The sequence below is a fragment of the Chanos chanos genome, chromosome 2 (genome assembly GCF_902362185.1).
Source record: "Chanos chanos chromosome 2, fChaCha1.1, whole genome shotgun sequence".
Lineage (NCBI taxonomy): Eukaryota > Metazoa > Chordata > Actinopteri > Gonorynchiformes > Chanidae > Chanos > Chanos chanos.
Window position 1 is genome coordinate 13,417,525 of NC_044496.1, and position 18,347 is coordinate 13,435,871.

Genomic DNA, 18,347 nt, shown 5'->3' on the forward strand with positions numbered 1-18,347 from the left:
TGGCCATGTACCACAAAAGCACCAGCACCCTCTTTGTCACAGGGACTGGTGGTAGACCTTGACTACGTTCCTTTTTCATTCCGTTCTCCTGCAACTTCATCATGAGATATTCAAACTGTGGCTTGGTGACTTTGAAATGGTGTGCAAAAGTGTAGTCATCCATGTTCAGCATGACCTCCCACTCTGTTCCAGTCTTCAGGATGATTTGCTGTGTTGACCGCAGCATAGTGGATATCAGTATCCTAAGCCAGAGAAAAACTGTTCCTAAATAAAGGATATCTGACAGTTAAATATTACAGTCCTATCTACTATCGCTGTGTTATTTCTATTTCTAAGGGTGCTTTCACACTAGAGCTTTCGCTGCAGACCTTGGTCCGCTTCAGCCATTGGTACGGTTTGTTTTGTTGGTGTGAATGCGGTTTTCCGAACTCGTACCCGAGTGCTCCAGAAAACGGGGGTCTGGGGTACGGTTCACTTGAACTCAAGTGTGGTTTGCAATGGTGTGAAAGCTATCCAATCCAAAACCAGGAAGTAAACACTATTGATGACGTGTAATTTCTTTTAATTAATTAACAGGCAATTTTCAAAAACGCTAAGAATCTTAAAAAATAGTGACTAGAGGACAGTTACGTGGCAATTCACGCTTGTCGGATATAAAAACTATTCAGAAAATAACTGCAAGTAGCCACGCTGTTCGCTCACCTTGAAGGTATGCGTGTATGCTCTGCAAACAAAGCTGCAAATTCATTTCGCATTGCTGCCTGTCTCTGTAAAAACCTTATCCGAGCAGCTCGCATCACATTAACACCAGTCGCCCAGGGTGCCACACAAGCTAGAACCACCACTGTTATACTGTATTGTTTAGGGAATAATGACAAGGAAAAAAAAAGTCTGTACATGTTCAGTACCGATGCAACCATCGTAGGCCTAACCACATAGTAAACGTCAGCAAACAACATAACCTTTTTTTTTTCTTTCAACACTTACATATTGCTTTCGTTTAACGACCTGAGGGAATGAGGGTTTGCTTTGACCACTTAATTTCTTTTTAGGAGCAATTTTTTCACAGAAATAAAGAGTGCACACAACACAAATAGCAAACGAATGAGATGCGAGGCAAACGATGCTGAAAAAACAAGTGCTGGAGAGAGACTGAGGATCTATGAAATGGCGGGAGGCTACAGCAGGGTATGCCTGCAGATCACTTCATTCGCGTGGATTTAGCATAGTGCTCGGTGTGCAGACAATTGAAGTTTTGCTTTTTGGAAATTTCTGGATTTTTTTTTCTCATTTCAATCCACAGTTGGTTGAATCCGCGAATGTGAAACCTGCGTATACAGAGGGCTGACTGTATATGCCTTTGTATAGACTACTGGGATTTGAATTGGACAGCCCAACCTAATAGACCACCAATCCCCAGAATCTCAGATGTCATTGGCAGCCTTGGAAACATGTTCTCACTCTTGAACCGGGGAAAGGTATATCATCAGGGGTTTATAGCTACAGAAGGGAGACACCTGACACCTAAAAGCTTTTCAAATACAACCCTGGTTAAGAGAATACTGATGTCTGGCTGTCTTTTATCATGGAGAGGTTGATGCAAAAATACTCAGAGGAAATGTTCCATGATGCAGTGGGAACAACTACTCAAGCATTTGAGTCACAGTCAGGGTTGAATGCCTTGTGGTCAATGGCCATCTCTGTCAAAGGTATATCTGGAGATGGTGATGTCTCTATAGTCCCATTAACACCAGTGATGCCACTACAGGATCAAAGAGGTAACCCTAACATGGACAAGTGATACAATGTAAGCTGTCTGGAGTGAGACCACAGCAATAAGAGTTTCCATGACTCAGATCATAGAGACAATGTTTTCTAAAAGAATGTGATAAGTTTGAGATCTGTGAAAAAGGAGTGCTGTATAGAGAGACGGCACAACAGAAACAACCAGTTTTACCTGAAAAATGCAGAACAACAGCACCAAAGAGTGGTACACCAAGGCATTGATTAGAGAACATCACTGATTTGCAACATGTTTTTCTAGCCATACATACAAGAGGAAGTTATGAGCTGTACCTGTCTGAAACAGAAGAAACAAAGTGAAGCCCCGCTGACCAGCACTGCCACCACTGTCAGCCGTTCAAACTGGTCTTAGTTGACTTCCTCCAGCTTGACAAGTGTAAGGCTCTGTACAAATATATAGTTATGATCAGTAATCTTTTCACTGGCTTTGCTCTGGTAAATGCAACAACTTCCAAGTCAGGGAAAACAGCTGCTGACTGAATGTTCAATGACTGTGTACTCAGGTTTGGATTCCCTTCACACATACACCATGACCAGGGTTACAAGTTCAAAAATTGACTGTTCTCACAACTGAGCAAGGAAAATGGGATTGCTGGATGAAGAGCCATTCCCTACCATCCTCAAAGAAACAGGAAATCAAATCGCATCAACTGAACATTGCTCCAGATAATGAGAACATTTACTGACTAAGAAAAAGCAAAGTGGAAAGAATCTCTGAACAAGTTGATCTTTGCCTACATTTGCACCTGTCCAGATGTGACAGGACTCTCCTCATTCTATGTGCTGTAGGGGCATTCCCCCACTGGCTACCCACTGACATGTTTTCAACCTCAGAGTCAGGCAGTTCCAGTCATCAAGTATGCATTAGTAGATGGAAGCAAAGCATGCAAGAAGCTTATGCAATTACAAGGGAGAATGCCCACGAGTCTGCTTCATGGAATAAGAGGAGCTACGACACAAAAGTGAGGAACTCACTGTTATATCCAGGCAGTCAGGTCCTCGTGTAATTAATTAGTATGAAGTTAATATGACACCTTGCTAGAGTCCTGGAAAGCTGAGGACCCATTAGAGGGACCTCATCCACACAGTAGTGCAACAAATGGGTAAAATGTTCCCCTCTTTGAGCTAAACTCTGAGAAAGGAAAAGATGGGAGCCAAGAGTACTGCACTGCAACCTGCTCTTGCAACCAGTGCCACTGATGGCCCAAGTGTAGCCATGTTTTGAACTAAAGAGGAGAATCACAAAGGCAGACAAAGACAGGGAACAGTCTGACGTGGAGGAGGAAGAGAAGGAGGAGAAGTGCTACCTTGTGGCCACCCCTTATCAGCACCTTACTAAGTTGCCAGAGAAACAACATGAGAGCTCTGATAACCCTGTAGAGACTGACTCAAAGGATGATTATGCTCAATCATATCTAACGCAGGATGGAGACAATGATCATGAAAACTTGCCTGTAGGTGAGAAGAACAGAATGGAAACCTTACCTGTAAACAGCAATGCAGAAAGCAGATAAACTTAAATCTGAAAATGAAAGAGAATAAATGGAGCGCTCGCCTGATGACTAAGCAACTGGACCAAAACGTCAGTGACTGCACAGAGTCTCTAAGCCACCAAAGATCTTCAGATATGACCAAATTAGAAATCCAACTTATTACGTTGTTGCTCCATTTTTCTTATACACAAGAGACCCAAAGCCCCTTTGACACCCCAGAAGCAGCCTTACCATTATCAGTCCTCGCTTGTATGTGACATGTAGCCTGCATTGGAATGCCTCACACACATTACACTTTAAAGGACTCACGTTGTTGATCTGCAGTTATTGGAATGGGCTGTTTCACATAAACTCAATACATATTGGCAATCTTAAAGACACTATGTTCTCACTCTTGGACCAGGGAAAGGTATATCATCAGGGGTTTGTGGCTAAGAAAGGAGACACTTGACACCTAACAGCCTTTGTAACATCATGAGACATGTATGAGTGGATCAGAATGCCATTTGGGCTGATGAATGCACCTGCATTCCAACACTGCTTGGAGGAGAGTCTCGAGGGTTTGTGAAATGAGATGTATGTTCCCTACTTGGAGGATAGTATTGTTTTTAGCAAAATCTTTGATAACGATGTTGCTAATGTTAGAAAAGTACTGCAAAGACTAAGCTGACAAAACTGAAGACAAAACTGAAACCAAGCAAATTTGAGTTATTCAAGAACAGAGTTCTTGTTTTCTCACAGTATATGCTTTTATGGAGGTGAAAGCAAACGCATTAAAGGAGTTTCAGTCTGTAACTTCTCACTGAGTGATGTTTAACTGGTTGCATGTAAGTGCTGGTTGACAAAAACATCTAATTTTGAAGGGTGTGGTGGTTGTGTGGTTATGAATAGTTATGTATGTTTAAAAAAAAAGAAAATGAAAAAACAGATGTGTATGTATAAAGGAAATGGGTTGACAGAGCATAATTCAGCATCTGAGCATCAGATTCAATAGACTCATTTGAACTGCTTTTTTTTTTTTTTTTTGCATTCTGTTTCACTGTCCTATTCTATTCTGCTGTTCTATGATTGGGTGGATGGTGGCAGGCAGTTCCCATCTTCAGGGGAGCTATTGTAGTTTTTTTTTGGGGGGGGGGGGGTGGGGGGGGTTGCCTTCCAACACTGTTTCTTTTTTAGTATGAGGCATAATATTCCTCTGTATAACAACTGAAGGGATGATACTTGTGATTATCAATTAAAAAGTGTTATTTTACCTCTAATAAAGCCAAATGGTATCGTATTCTAAATATTTGTGGTTTACAGTGCTTATGAACATCCCACTCTTTATTATAGGTACATTCAAGAATAAGTTATGAACACAGTTTTGTGGCACCTGGAGTGGGAACTGTATTATATGACTGGATAACGAGGGGGATCAGGAGATTAGCATCAAGAGTTCCAAGATGTGTCGTTGGAGCTTTCTCAGGGAGAAGATCAGTGAGATGAAGAGGGGTCAGATTATGCCCAACCTTGTAGGTGGGGTGCAACTGTTTTACTGTGATTAATGGGATTCTTTGTCAGTGGAGGTTTTGAAGTATGGAGATGTGGTGCCCAGTGCAGGACTGAGTAAGCAACAGTGTTTAGGATAAGTTATAATTTGCTGAGAACTTTTATGGAATTTGCCTCAATGCACCATAAATAATGAAGTTGCAGTAGTTTAGCATTGAGATAATAAAAAAAAAAATGAGTGGGGATTTCAGCAGAGGAGAAAGAGAGAAATGGAGGACACGTGAGACATTTTTGAATGTTGAAATAATCAACCCTTAATGACATAACTACATGGAAAAGAATTCAAACAGAGGTTGTATGGAAATAGTTTCAAAGAAAGAAAGAACAGAGAAAGCTGTATTTTATAAGTTGCAAGTATTCTTTTACTTCCATCAAAATCACCCTGTTTTGACCTGCTCAGACCTACCATTGTATCGCAGAATACTAGCTGTAATGTGTGGGAGGTGAGCAGAGAAGGTTATAATAATCAAGCTAACAAACCCTTTGACCATGACAAATGGTGAGACATCAAGACATTTTAAGGACAGGCATTGGGAGAGAGGACAGGGAGACGTGAGAGAAGAAAAAGAAACTAATTTCTTCTCTGCATTGTCAACCTAAAAAAGTATATAATTCAACGTTTGGAGACACATTATCTCACCATTATCCAACTGTTACTATGTATCATGATCTCATTCGTTCTACAATAACAGGACTGATAGACACCTGAAGAGGAAAATATACCAAATAGCCACATATTCAGGATAAAGGTGAGCTCTTGCTGATAATAAAAGAATGGTAAGATTAGTCTGAATTGCACAGGTGTAATCAGCAATCAATGCATATACATAGCAGGAAAACATATTATTGTTAGTAGGAAAGGTCAGTATTATTGGCAAATCTTGAGAAATTGCAGGAAATCACCTTGAAATCTCAAAAATTTTCCACATAGTAGATCCTTAGACCCACTGCCTAATTGTACCAATTTAACTGCACAGAGTTATGCCTCTGCTAGGGGGCAGCTATGTCACAAATGTCTTATAAAAGTAATAAGCCTGCACTGTGTGAAGAGATTTCAAGGAGATTCTCTGAGGTAGATCACAAATTACAAAAACAACCATTAGACAGAAACATTGTAGTTGATAGTGACTTATTAGTAATGGGAGGATGCAAATCAGCAGTGGGCCTGCTGGTACCATTTAAAGAGGAAAATACTTGCACAATAGCTTTTCAGAGGCATTGGAATAGCTCAATCAATCTTATTATAGACATGGAGGAACAGCAGCAGGTGGGAATGCAGAAAATCCTGCTGACTGTTCCACTTCCAACAGCTGGCCGATGAAAACTCACAGTGGCCATTTAAAAGCACAGTGACACAGCACAATAAATCTACAAAAAGAGAAAAATACAGCAAAAAGTAAATTCAGTCATTAGTATCCCAAACCCAGGTGTCCAGGAAATGAATCTTAATAGAAGATTCAGTCTTGCCAGCATTTTCTCTCCCACTTTTTTTTTTCTCCCCAGCAGCAAGGGAACTGAAAATCCATTAAGCAGAGGAGAGAAGAGGGCACAACAGAGGCTTTCAATTAGAGCCAGTGAGAGCAGATGGAGGCCAGAACTGGCTCTAGCAGTGCTTCCTAGCTGCCTGTGCTTTCAGCCACTTCTGAGTCCTACTGCAGATGAGGCACTAAACTCCGAAAACCCATGGGCTATAACCCTTTCTGTCTTCGAAGGTAAAGGAACCTAACTGTGTTACATGCTCTTTGGCCAAGAGACACACCCTTGAATTTAGTGTTGCCAAACATGAAACAAAATTAAGGAAGAGCTTAATTATGTGTCCCTGATTTATTGACTCTTGATAAGCTACTCTCCAGTATTCCTTGTCAAAATTACATTAATCAGAGATTTTAAGAGCAGAATGGTGATTTTTGTTCTGTGGAGCATCACTGTATGCCTACAGTAACTAACCAACTGTTGTTAGTGATGTATTATTCTCAGCTCAGCTCATAAATTCACATCCATACTTTGTTCCACAGAACCTGAAACATATTAAGAGCTAGGCAGAAGTATTTGTACCCTTTTTTGGCATTTCCAACAAACTTTAAATGTCACAGTGACTTGAAAAACTGAGGATCCTGAGATTTCTTTTTAATGAAGGCTTGTCTTTATATATACATTTTATACTTTATACTCTGTGCTGGTATATATATATAAATTGGATTCAGTCTCTGTGTGGTGGGTTTGGATCCTGCAGAGTCCAGTCTTACCTTTATATATGTATCTATTTGATCCTTTAATCACAGGAAGGACCTACCTGTTTTTTCTCTGCATCAACAGAATGCAGAAAGATGTTCATTAAATTCCTGAAATTTTCTAGGGAATAGTCCCTGCTTATAGACCCTTCCTCTGTGCCATATTTCAGTTCTTCACCAAATCAGATATATATATCAGTGAGATGTTTCAGCTACTTTTTCTGTCTTTTATAACCTGTCTTTTATGTCTTTACCCAACCCCATAATCCAGACTACATCTGTAAATGTGACCTGTTTTGTTTGTTTAGCAAGAAGAAGAAGACGAACAATAACAATAACCATAGCCATAATAATAATATTGTCAGAAAGTTGATCCATTGAGAAAATCACATTTTTCCGAGACATAGTCAGGTCTAAGGAACCATTATACTGCAACTTTAGTCCACTTTGTTACACTTTAATAATAAAATATTGCTTAGGCCATTGGGCTTCATAGAGCCTCAAGTGACCCAAGCACAGAATATTAGAGTGACAGAAGTGTTTCTGTTAGTCAGTTCATCTGCACCATATTGACTGATGGAGGACATACAGAGCATAGATGATATTCCCTGTGCATTGGCACCCATTTTGCCATTTCCCCCCTTCATCTGTCATGCAAACATGATGGATAAGTACAAAATTAAAACTTTCCACTGGGATGGATGACTTTTCAGCTACTGAAATATAAGTGTAAAGCAAGTGGAGGGAGGTTTATTTAGTAATAAGAGTGACCAGATCACTGTCTCTTAACATGATTTCAGAATGTATGATTATAAGGCAGCACTTAAATTGCGAGTTAATATCCTTAGCACCCCAGTCGAAATAAATCTGTAGCTCACAGAAGTGAATGACCACATTTGTGTGGAAAATTTATGGCTGATATCTATATGATATATGAAACCACGATTGCTGATTAGGTGCAGGTCTTCTGCTCCAAGAGATTTAAAGTCTCTAAGTTTTTTTTGTAGAAACAAATTAATCTTCTCCTCAGAAATAAAAAATCATTTTCAGAGAATTAATCATCTCCTTAGAAGACAAAAATAAAAGTCCTACCCCATCTGGTGCTATGAGGTGCGGCTGAGTAATTCCCTACTTTTAATGCTTAAGTCAAGCCTGTACTCTGCATTTCAATGGAACACACCCAACTGAGCAGCTGCACATCCAAATATAAAAACCAGCAGAATGACAGGTAGCATGTGTTAGTGGAGAATGAGCCCAAAATAAAAAAAAAAAAAAAAGAAGAAAAAACAGAGAAAGAGAGATGAATACTGAAAATGTCTCCTCAGGCAGCCTCTATGAAACAAGCTGTTAAATCTGCCATAAATCATGACTTCTGCAGCAGCTCAAGCAGCCATTTGTGGTGTAGAGGTAGCCAAATATATTAGGCTTACACTTCACAAATTTATACTGGGTCTGCAGTTTCAATCACTAGATCAATACACCTTACATACAGAGCCAGGACTGCAAGACGGCCATTTTCCCCCCAATGAAATCATGTCTACGATTTGATTAAATTACATAACCGTCAATTAGGCACATGAGACGTGTGAGGATACTGAAAAAAAAAATCCTTTCACATTTAAATGATGCATGCATTTGACAGAAAAGTTCGAATGAATTTTTAAAAATGATCTGACAGCCTGTGCTCACGGATAAATACTGCCATAGAAAATAAGAGCACGTCAATGAGATGTCAGCATTAACATTACACAGCCACAGGCAGCTGATTTTTTCGCCATGCTTTAACATTATGTATCTCTCCTCCCACAAGCTAAAGAGCCATGATGATATCAAGATGACAGTATGTGTCACTTGATGCATATGGGAGAGACTGACAGGGTAAGACAGAGAGAAGGAGAGGGTAAGGATAGTATTGTATTATATCTGAGGATGGGGGGTTGAAGCAGACTCCTGAAGGCCATATTTGAACTGTGGAGGGAGGCCTACATTTGGAGTCTGATTGTGTGTTTACTCAGACTGTAATGACTGGCCTGGGCGGAGGCTTATGCTGTCTGACTGCCCAGAGAGACTGGAATCTAAGCTAAAGCAGCGAGACATATCTGACTTTGCCAACAGCCCGCAAACTGAAAATCTCACTTAAAAAAGGCACATTAACTGACACAAACCCAGCGTGCAATTGGAAATGTGCTCTGTGATGTCATTACTCCACATGTGAGAGGAGCCAAAACTGATTCCAAAAGATCTCAATGAATCCAAAACCATGAATCCGCCAGTCTGTGTGCAAGCCACATAAATTTGCATTAGACAAAATTAGCATGTCTATACACATCCAAGTGCACTCAAGCAGACCCCTTTATTTGTTTTTTATTCGTGGCATGGAGAGAAAGAGTTTGAAAGGGCAGTAAGAAGAGAGTAGTGGCTGTTCCTCTGAACACAGTAAAGAGTGCTTAGTAACCTTCAGTCTCTTCTGCACTCTCCTCAATTCATTACTGAGGCTACAGTCCAGGATCAAAACTTGGACCAGGTCAGTTTACTTATGGCTACAAAACCCTGCCCCACAACAGTTTGTCTCTTATTACAGACAATAACTTACTCCCTTACTCCCTGCAATTTCCCTTCACTCCTTTAATTGCCCTCCCAGGCTTGTGTTTATTGGCTCTGCAATGACAAAATCATTTGTCTTCTCAACACACTGGGATGGAGAAACTGAGAATTGATAGGGCCTATGACAGTAGAACATTTTTGGATTTACAGAGTGAGCGATAGAGATAGGTCAGAGTTTTCTGGACTGTGAGACAACCCCCCTCCCCTGAATTTGAGTCCCATCCCTCTGACTCTGCCTGCTCTCTTCACCAGTCCACCCTTCTGCTCTGTGTTTACTCAGACTGATGAGAAATACGACTGTGAGAGTGCCAGTCCCTCGTCTGTGAAAAGACAACCAATTACCCCCAGGGTTAGAGCAAAATGGCACCCAGCCCCAGGTTCTCACAGTGAAGGAATACACATACCACCAGGGCCTTCAAGGATGAATGAAGGAGCTTGAAGAGTCATATATGTAAGAATAATAAGTGCAACATAAATCACACCATGAGTCTTCAGACACATTGCCTGTTCTTTCTGCATGGTCCCTATGGACAAGAATTATCTGTATATGAGCTACCATAAAACCATCCTATTTCATAAAAAAAAAAAAAAATACTACCAGAAGGGAAATAAACCTGTATCTATTTGTACTTTCAGTTAACCTAATGATCTTAACTGTTAAATGGACAACAAATCCCCAGTCAGTGTTGAAAATTATGAATCTGAAGTACAATTACAGTGTGTCATGTCTGTGAACTCACAACGCTTCTAGCATAGTGATTCTTCTGGGACCAGCAAAAGGATTAGAAATGCATGATATATTTACATTACAAGACAACTCTCTGGCTGTAAGCTTCATATTCATAAATACAGGGAGAAAACGTCATGATCAGCTATGAGTTTGTTATTTTTGCAATGTAAAATAAGCACATATACCCACAATTACACCAAATACACATTTTCCTCACTGTATATGCTGCCATGGTCCCTAAAGCAAAAGTCTGGTGTATACACAAAGGGATCAGTGCTGAAATGGAGAAACTCACAGCTCCACCTAATGGTATCAAAGGAACACTGCACAAGTGCGCAGTCCAGACTTTTGTGCCCTGATTGGTATAATTCAAATTTTCATGCAAAAACACTGCTAATATGATGATGTGATCAAGGACACATATTATGCCAGAATGAAATTTCTCAGTTACAGTCACCACAACTATTTTGCTGAAATGTTTTAGTTGGCAAAGCACATTGTATCAGTTACTTCTTTCTTTATGAGTGTGGCATGATGCTCATCTCTTCACTCTGCTGGTCCTATTAATCCCCATCTAGAGCAGTCAGGACTTCACTGAAATCTAAAGATAAACTTTCAGAGTAAAAATGGAAAGATGCCTGACAAAGCTCTTGATCTCCTTTGCAATAACTTTGTGCCAGGGATTTGTTCCTTTCAAAGAACCAATATCATATTGGATAATGTCCCAAGATGGTAAGAACACTACCATCAGAATGGTGTGTTTTCAGACCTTTGTTACTGCACAAAGTCTTGACACAGGTAGAGTGATTATCAAGAGGGAATTGAGACAGAGAAGGAAGACAAAGCAAAGTAATATCAGCAGGGTCCAGATGAAGGAATGTAAGCTATCTCAGGACATAGAGAGGCCATGCCCTACCCACCGTGTTTATTAATCTGGAGAGATCGTACACGTTTAGATTTATACCTGTAATCATCGTGCAGGGAGACAGATTGAGCAATGGGAGCACCAGAAGCAGACAAGAGAAAGTTTAGTCACAAAACATATACGCAGTTATAGTTAGCATGGCAAGTTTGTGCAGAGGCTCAAATATGACAGTGCACTAAGTCAATGCACTAAATGTATTAAATAATATGTGTAATGTGAACTAAATAACATTTAAGACTGGGGACAATGCAGAGTAGTTGCATTGTGTGCTCTCAGCTTCCTCACATTATTTTCTCCTCTTGGCAATACATTCGCTGAAATATCAATTTCATTTTCCACTCTTTCACCCTACATTGGTTAGCTGTGCAAGTTGCAACTATACCCACAACTTTTACAAAATATCTTTTAGTTTATTTCACAGAGAGGAAAAATTCTGTTGAAAGCATTTCTGATATAATATTGTGATGATTTCATTGAATGCCTCAAAAACTGATTTTGTGTACCACGAAACATTATATTAGTATGTGATTTATGTCAGTTCGTAAAATAAACTCAAGTTTTATTTTAAAGGTGTTCACCTTGAGTATGCTAACTGCAATTTCAGATTTATTATGTGAGGCTGAAAAAAGAATTCATAATTTATGTAGACAATAAAAAATAATGGAAGCCTAATTCAGTCAAATCAGATCACCAATTGGGTAGGTGTTGGTAATGTGAGTCCTCAGAAGCTGTAGATTATATTTAGAATAAATTCTATTGTAAAAAAAACACAATGCAAATGTGTAGCATTTTTCCAAGTGTTTGATTGAATAGCATGTGCAAGACAATTTATGGAACCCAGATGTGTGCCTGTTCCTCAAATGATCCTGATTAAGGTATTTGGTGATATCAAACAACAAAAACAACAATCCCAGCTCCTGATATAAAATATAAGGGGAAATGTTGAAAATTTCACCTTTGAAAAATTGAAGACATCAGTGGTGTTGATGTAATGTATGTGAATCTGGTTGTGAGGGATGAAATGTTTGAAAGTGTAGACAGGAGCTCTCTCGTTCTTCCTCTGCTCATCTAATATAACTGGCAGCTCTGTTGCTGCAGATAAAGGAGAATATTCCAAAGAACTAAGATAGTACTTGGGAGAAGCATCACAATTCTATGTTTCAGCTGTGATAAAAGTGAATTGAGGCAATGCCTGGATACTGCCATAGTGTAAGTTGGAATGACAATGTCAAAGACTGAGGTTATACTGAACTTTAACTTAAAGCTAAACTAAAAGCCAAACATTTTCCATAAGAGATCAATATGCTACATTTAAGGCTATTTTTAAACCAATTGTAAATAAGCATTTTAAGAATATCCCTCATTCACTGGACTGGAGCACTGTAGTTTTTAGCCATGCTATAGGTCTCTGAGGAATCCAGCATGCCAGTGGATGGATAGTATTCAGCTATTTTTATAATTTCATGGTAGTCTGCTATATCCTCCTGTAACACCTAAGATAAATGTCAAGCAGCATTACACCAAGCCTCAAGACTATATCACTAAAGTAAACTAAAGGTTAGTTCTGTAGGTTTGAAGCCAATTTCGAGCTGCAGTCTTTGTTTCATAAAGAAAAAAATAATTGAACATATTATACTCATTATAATTTATAATTCATTTATCATTCGTTGTTCAGCCTACGTGGGAGAATCCTCGCTTCATCATCCATTAATTCCATCATCCATTGTGATGCACGGTATCAGGGACATACAAAACATATTACTACATGACACATACTTCACTGCTCTGCAACCTCCACCTCGAAGAGTTAATTATATACACGGTATGCGCAACGATGAATGTGTGTGCATGTGTGTGCGTGTGTGTGTAAGAGAGAGAGAGAGAGACGGACAGAAGTAGCTTCTCTTCTCATTAAAGAGGGAAATAGAATTAGTAGATTAAACCAAGTGTTGTATCTCTTTGCTGTGTTATTCCCTCTGTTCCTCTGTCATTCATTAATTACTGCAGGGAGGTGATTACACATCCCTCATTACACATTGTCTTCCAGCACCATAGGACCACACTGAGCATGCTCAGTTTTTCACCAGGTACTGCATATGTCCTTGTACTTCCATTCTCTCATGCATGATACCATTACAGATAAGACAAATATCAGAGGGCCTGAGAGATTGCTTCACTCAGAACGCTGGACCCTGCATCCAAGAACTATTCATTATTTTATACTTGAAGCATTTGTCTAAGAGGTCTTCAAAGTACATACATTACATTTTACCAGCGCAGATGAGTCATTGTCCCTATATTCTGCAAACAAGAGGGAGATTAATCAGATCCATGGATGTGGTGAATTTTAAAGGAATTATGCATAGATCATTCATTCTTTCTATGTAAAATTTTAAATCGGAGGTAAAAAGAGTACAAAAGTTATCCTGTATGAGTAGCCGTGGCAGCAATTTTCCAAACAGCTACATTTTTAAGTCTAACAGGAGGAAAGGGTCTATTTATACTTGGAAAGGGTAATGTTAAAAAAACTGTCCTTTGAAGAAGACACTCCCTCATCTTCTCATCTTAACATACACACACATGCACACTTGCACACATGCACACACATGCGCACACACACACACACATGCACACACGCGTACACACACACACACACACACACACACACACACACAGTGTCCACTTCAGATGCTATCAGTCAGACATAAGTGCTTGCAGACAGAGTGCTTGCAATCTCAGACCATTAAACTCTGCTCAGTACTTATTTAAAACGCTGATAAGAGGTATGGGGAAGACTGTCAAATAGTATCAAGAAAGATCCATAGACCGTGTACCCTGTTGATCATTATATGATGAATTGTAATGCACTGAGCCCTCTACAGGCCAACATGCAACGTGTCTCCTGTCTTCAACTGAACAGCAGAGAAAAATATCTTAACTTCAGTATACATTTAAGTTAACAGGCCTCATTTTGAATTTATTGATGACTTGATGAAAAGTATGTCTAAGCTTTATAATATAGCGACAAAGAAGAGCCATCAGTAAAAATAAGACTGATTTCTTTGACAAGGAAAAGGCATTTCAGTCCACGTCTACTCTTAATCCTTGTCTGGCAATTACTAAGACTAATAGAGGCCGTTCTCTCTGCTCTGGCTAGAGGGCTCAAGTGACATTCTTAAGACAAAAGTCAAAGTGGGACAGATTAGTGGATTATAACACTGAGCACTTTGTGGATCAATAACATCCCAGACCAGCAGAAAAAGGATTGTGTTTTTATGATTTTGGCATAACAAAGATGAGGGATGTAGGAAAAGAGATGAGATGGGGTGTTGGACTCAAGGGCAGGAAAGAGATCATGTAGTATCAACAATGACACCATAACAAAGGAAGTCAGAATGGAGCCGTCCTTGGAAAAGACGAGAAAAGCCAGATGACATGTGATGAATACCCAACTACCTAAAGTACTTCAACAGGCCAGATCTGGAGTGCTCCAGTGTGATTTGTGTTGGTTTTGTTTGTTTGTTTGTTAGTTTGTTTTTTTATGTTAAGAGGTGCAGGTCAAGGCTGGCAGCTTCTCTCTTTTTCTCTCTGGTAATTATCTGATTCTTTAAAATATGGATTTTAACGAATAATTGGAGAACTGAAGGCTCCTGTTGAGGAGATGAGGGAAGAACTTGGACATTTCAAAATTTTTTACGTAGACATACACTAAAACATCCACATAAATTTGTTTCATTTTTATTTTGTTCTATACCGACAACCGAAAGACCATAAATCCACTTAGAATATTGAATTCTATTGTTACTGATTCTGTCATGTCTGTTATCTTGTCTCCTGTGCATGGAGCTGCAGGCCCTTCACTTATGAGTATTACTGAAGATTTTGAATGGCAGCTGCTCAGAGGGGAAAGAGCGGGAGAGCCTTTTTTAAGTCTGCCTAAAAGGAAACTAAAAGAGAAGCAGCCTCAACAGCCACTTGATCAAGGTCTGAGGCAAGAACCACACAGTCTTGACTCATGCTTTACTCCCTGACCTCAAAAAGGAATAAAACTTCCTGATGTACACTGCTATTTTGTTGAGACAAATCAAAACTTAAGTGTTATTATTATTACAGGTTACCAATACCCATCAATGTGAACAAATACATTAAATAAATTAGTCAAATAAAACAGGCAAGGTGACTAATTCAGGTGTCTATTTAATGCTCAGTTATATTCTGCTTTTCACAATAAACCCAACTTAACCTGATATGAGAGGTGCCATTATTATAACAATGAGCCGTCCTATGATGGCATCAGTGAATAAATGTCCTTCCTCTAAATTATTGCAGGAAACCTGCTGCATAACTATCCAAACCACAGTATAAGCTTAAGCTTTTAAAATCTCCCTTTCCACCAGCTTTTTCCCTCACAGTGCTGGTAACAATTTCCAAAGACACTTTCAATTTTCAAGCTCTGCAAGAATAGCTCTGTTAAATTGTCTCTTTGCCAATGTTTGAAAAGATTATAGTGACTTATTCCATCAAAGTCCTGTTGAGTATGTGGGAGGAAAATGGAGTGTACAATACTCTATGTTCCTTTAGATTTCTACTGGCCCACTCAAACATGGGTGACATCAGACCCAATATACGAAAACAACAGCACAGTCTCCTTTAAAAGGTCTTTTTCAATTGTCCTGGAAATCTGATCACAGGAGGACTTTGATATATCTGAGAGGACAAGCTTTAAATACAGTGCCAGTGTATACACATGGACTAGCTCTGACAATGTGAAGATAAGGGATGACTTATTGGCTTCACACAAAAGTATGGCAGAGTCCATTATCAGTATAACAAAGAATCAATTCCCTTATGGCTGCCAAATGAACTGGAGAGTGAGGGGAATAACAACCTTGTCAACAGTCTGTCAGTTATCATTAATCTTTGTGAAAAAAAACAATATTGTACATTGCCAATATTATAACACCTTTACCTTCACTAGATAAGGTCAAATTGCTCATGTCTTGAGGATAAAGCTTTAAAAACATTGGTTGACTAGTTGAGGGTTTTTTTTTTCCATCTTTCAAAATTTTCTCACTCAGGAACACCACCATCTGATGGTTAGAAAACTGCATTAACACAATATTATGTTGAATGACATAAAAAATAATAATGAAAAAAAATTCTATGACTTGTTAACCTTTGCTGGAGAAAAGCACCATCACCATCTTCTCTGGGAGTATATTGGAAAGGTTACAGAAGCAATACTCTCCGTACTCCGTATTATTTAATCAGCGCTGAGAATTAATGTTGTATTCTGTATATTAGGGTGGGTTCAGGTGGGGTGTAGAGGGCTCCATACGTGGAGATTGACCATGTATTTGGATTTCTTATGCCTTAATCATTGTCACTAAGAAGGATTTGACAAATGAGATATTAGAAACTATTCTAACCAAACACAACGTGTGAACATGTGGATACAATCTCATTATATTCATTTCAGGGGGGCATTGCAATTCTGCACTTCAGAGTAAGCAGAGTGGTGTTGCATACAGTACACCTTTTTCTTCAATGTCCACAATCTCTAAAACAGAGGAAGGAAATTGGATGGGACAGCAGAGAGAAAGACACAAACACACTCATGTAAAAACGTTGTAATGCAAAGATTTGTTAAAAATCAAGAAATGGTTACAATGTGAAAAGAGTTTTTTACAAGTAATTGCCTGCAGCATGCTCAAAGGAGCTTCGCTATTGGACCCTATGATTCTCAGAATCTGTCCGTTGCCTCATCATGTTGGAATTAAAAGGCTTTGCATGGAAGGAGGGGTAGACTGATCTATAGTATTTTTCCTTTAGTTTTTGTCATCTGACCATCGAAAGAACGATTCCCTAGAGGTCTAAATGTGCTGAAATGTCAAACGCACAGTCTCTTCGTATATAACACACCTGAGACTCCGGGCTGGATGAAACACCTACGGCTACGCAATGCTGACAGTTGTAAAGAACGGAAAGGCACTCCGGGCTATTTTTCTGCTAGGTACAACCTGGACAACACAAATCCATATTCATTTCACCATTTTCTTGGAGGGATTCCTCTGCAAAGAAAGCTAGATATTAATACAAATATTTCGGATCAGGTTTAGCGCAACGTGAATTTATTAGGGTATAAATTTTGTTGTGATACTAGCCAACAGCTAACCCTTCCCAGTTCGACCATGATGTTACTGAGTTTTAAAAAAATACGGGCGTATTTTGAATTTCAAACCAAAACAAAGTGATCGCCATTAAAAACGCGACATAAGTACAGCAAAATGAATATTTACAACGGAAGCTTTTTTCCTTCTCTCTACGATCATTCAAATGCAAATATGGATATCTGGGCAAGTCTCTTTCACAGCCACGGTACAATGGGTCGCGTTCAAAATGTGTTTGAACAGCAACCATGGCCTGACACAAATACTCTGAGGGCTGTTGAATATCAGCCTTTAGACATTTTCTGTCCACCGGAGGGTCCTCCAGCGTCATGGAGTGAAGTGGACGATGTTTGCGAGCTTGCGATCCGCCTTAAAGAGATAGAGTTAGTCTACCAAATGGGGGACAATTTCGACGACGGGAGATGTAGGGCATTTTAATTCTTTGCCAGTAGTAACCGGACGCAGCTTTCTTAAAGCTGAAACAGTGAAACGGTTGTGCAAACTTATCTCTTTTTTCCCCGTAGATCACTTTCTGAGCACTCTACAGTATGAGAAGATAAAGCAACTTTGGATGACAGAGTGAGATCTGCACTTTGGACCGTCGAAGAGTAGCGGATTACATTATTTAAAATGAAAGTATCTCAGTATTTCTTGCCGGTATTTGTAGTGAAATCTATACTGCAAATACCGTCTACATGCCTGTGTAACATAAAATAATACGTATGGAGTGGTAATTTCTAGATAAACTAGATTTAGATATACAGTACTTCCGAAGTTACTAAGACTGTTAGTTACTAAGGCATGTTACATTCTAAATATGTTGTGAATAAATCAAAACGTAAC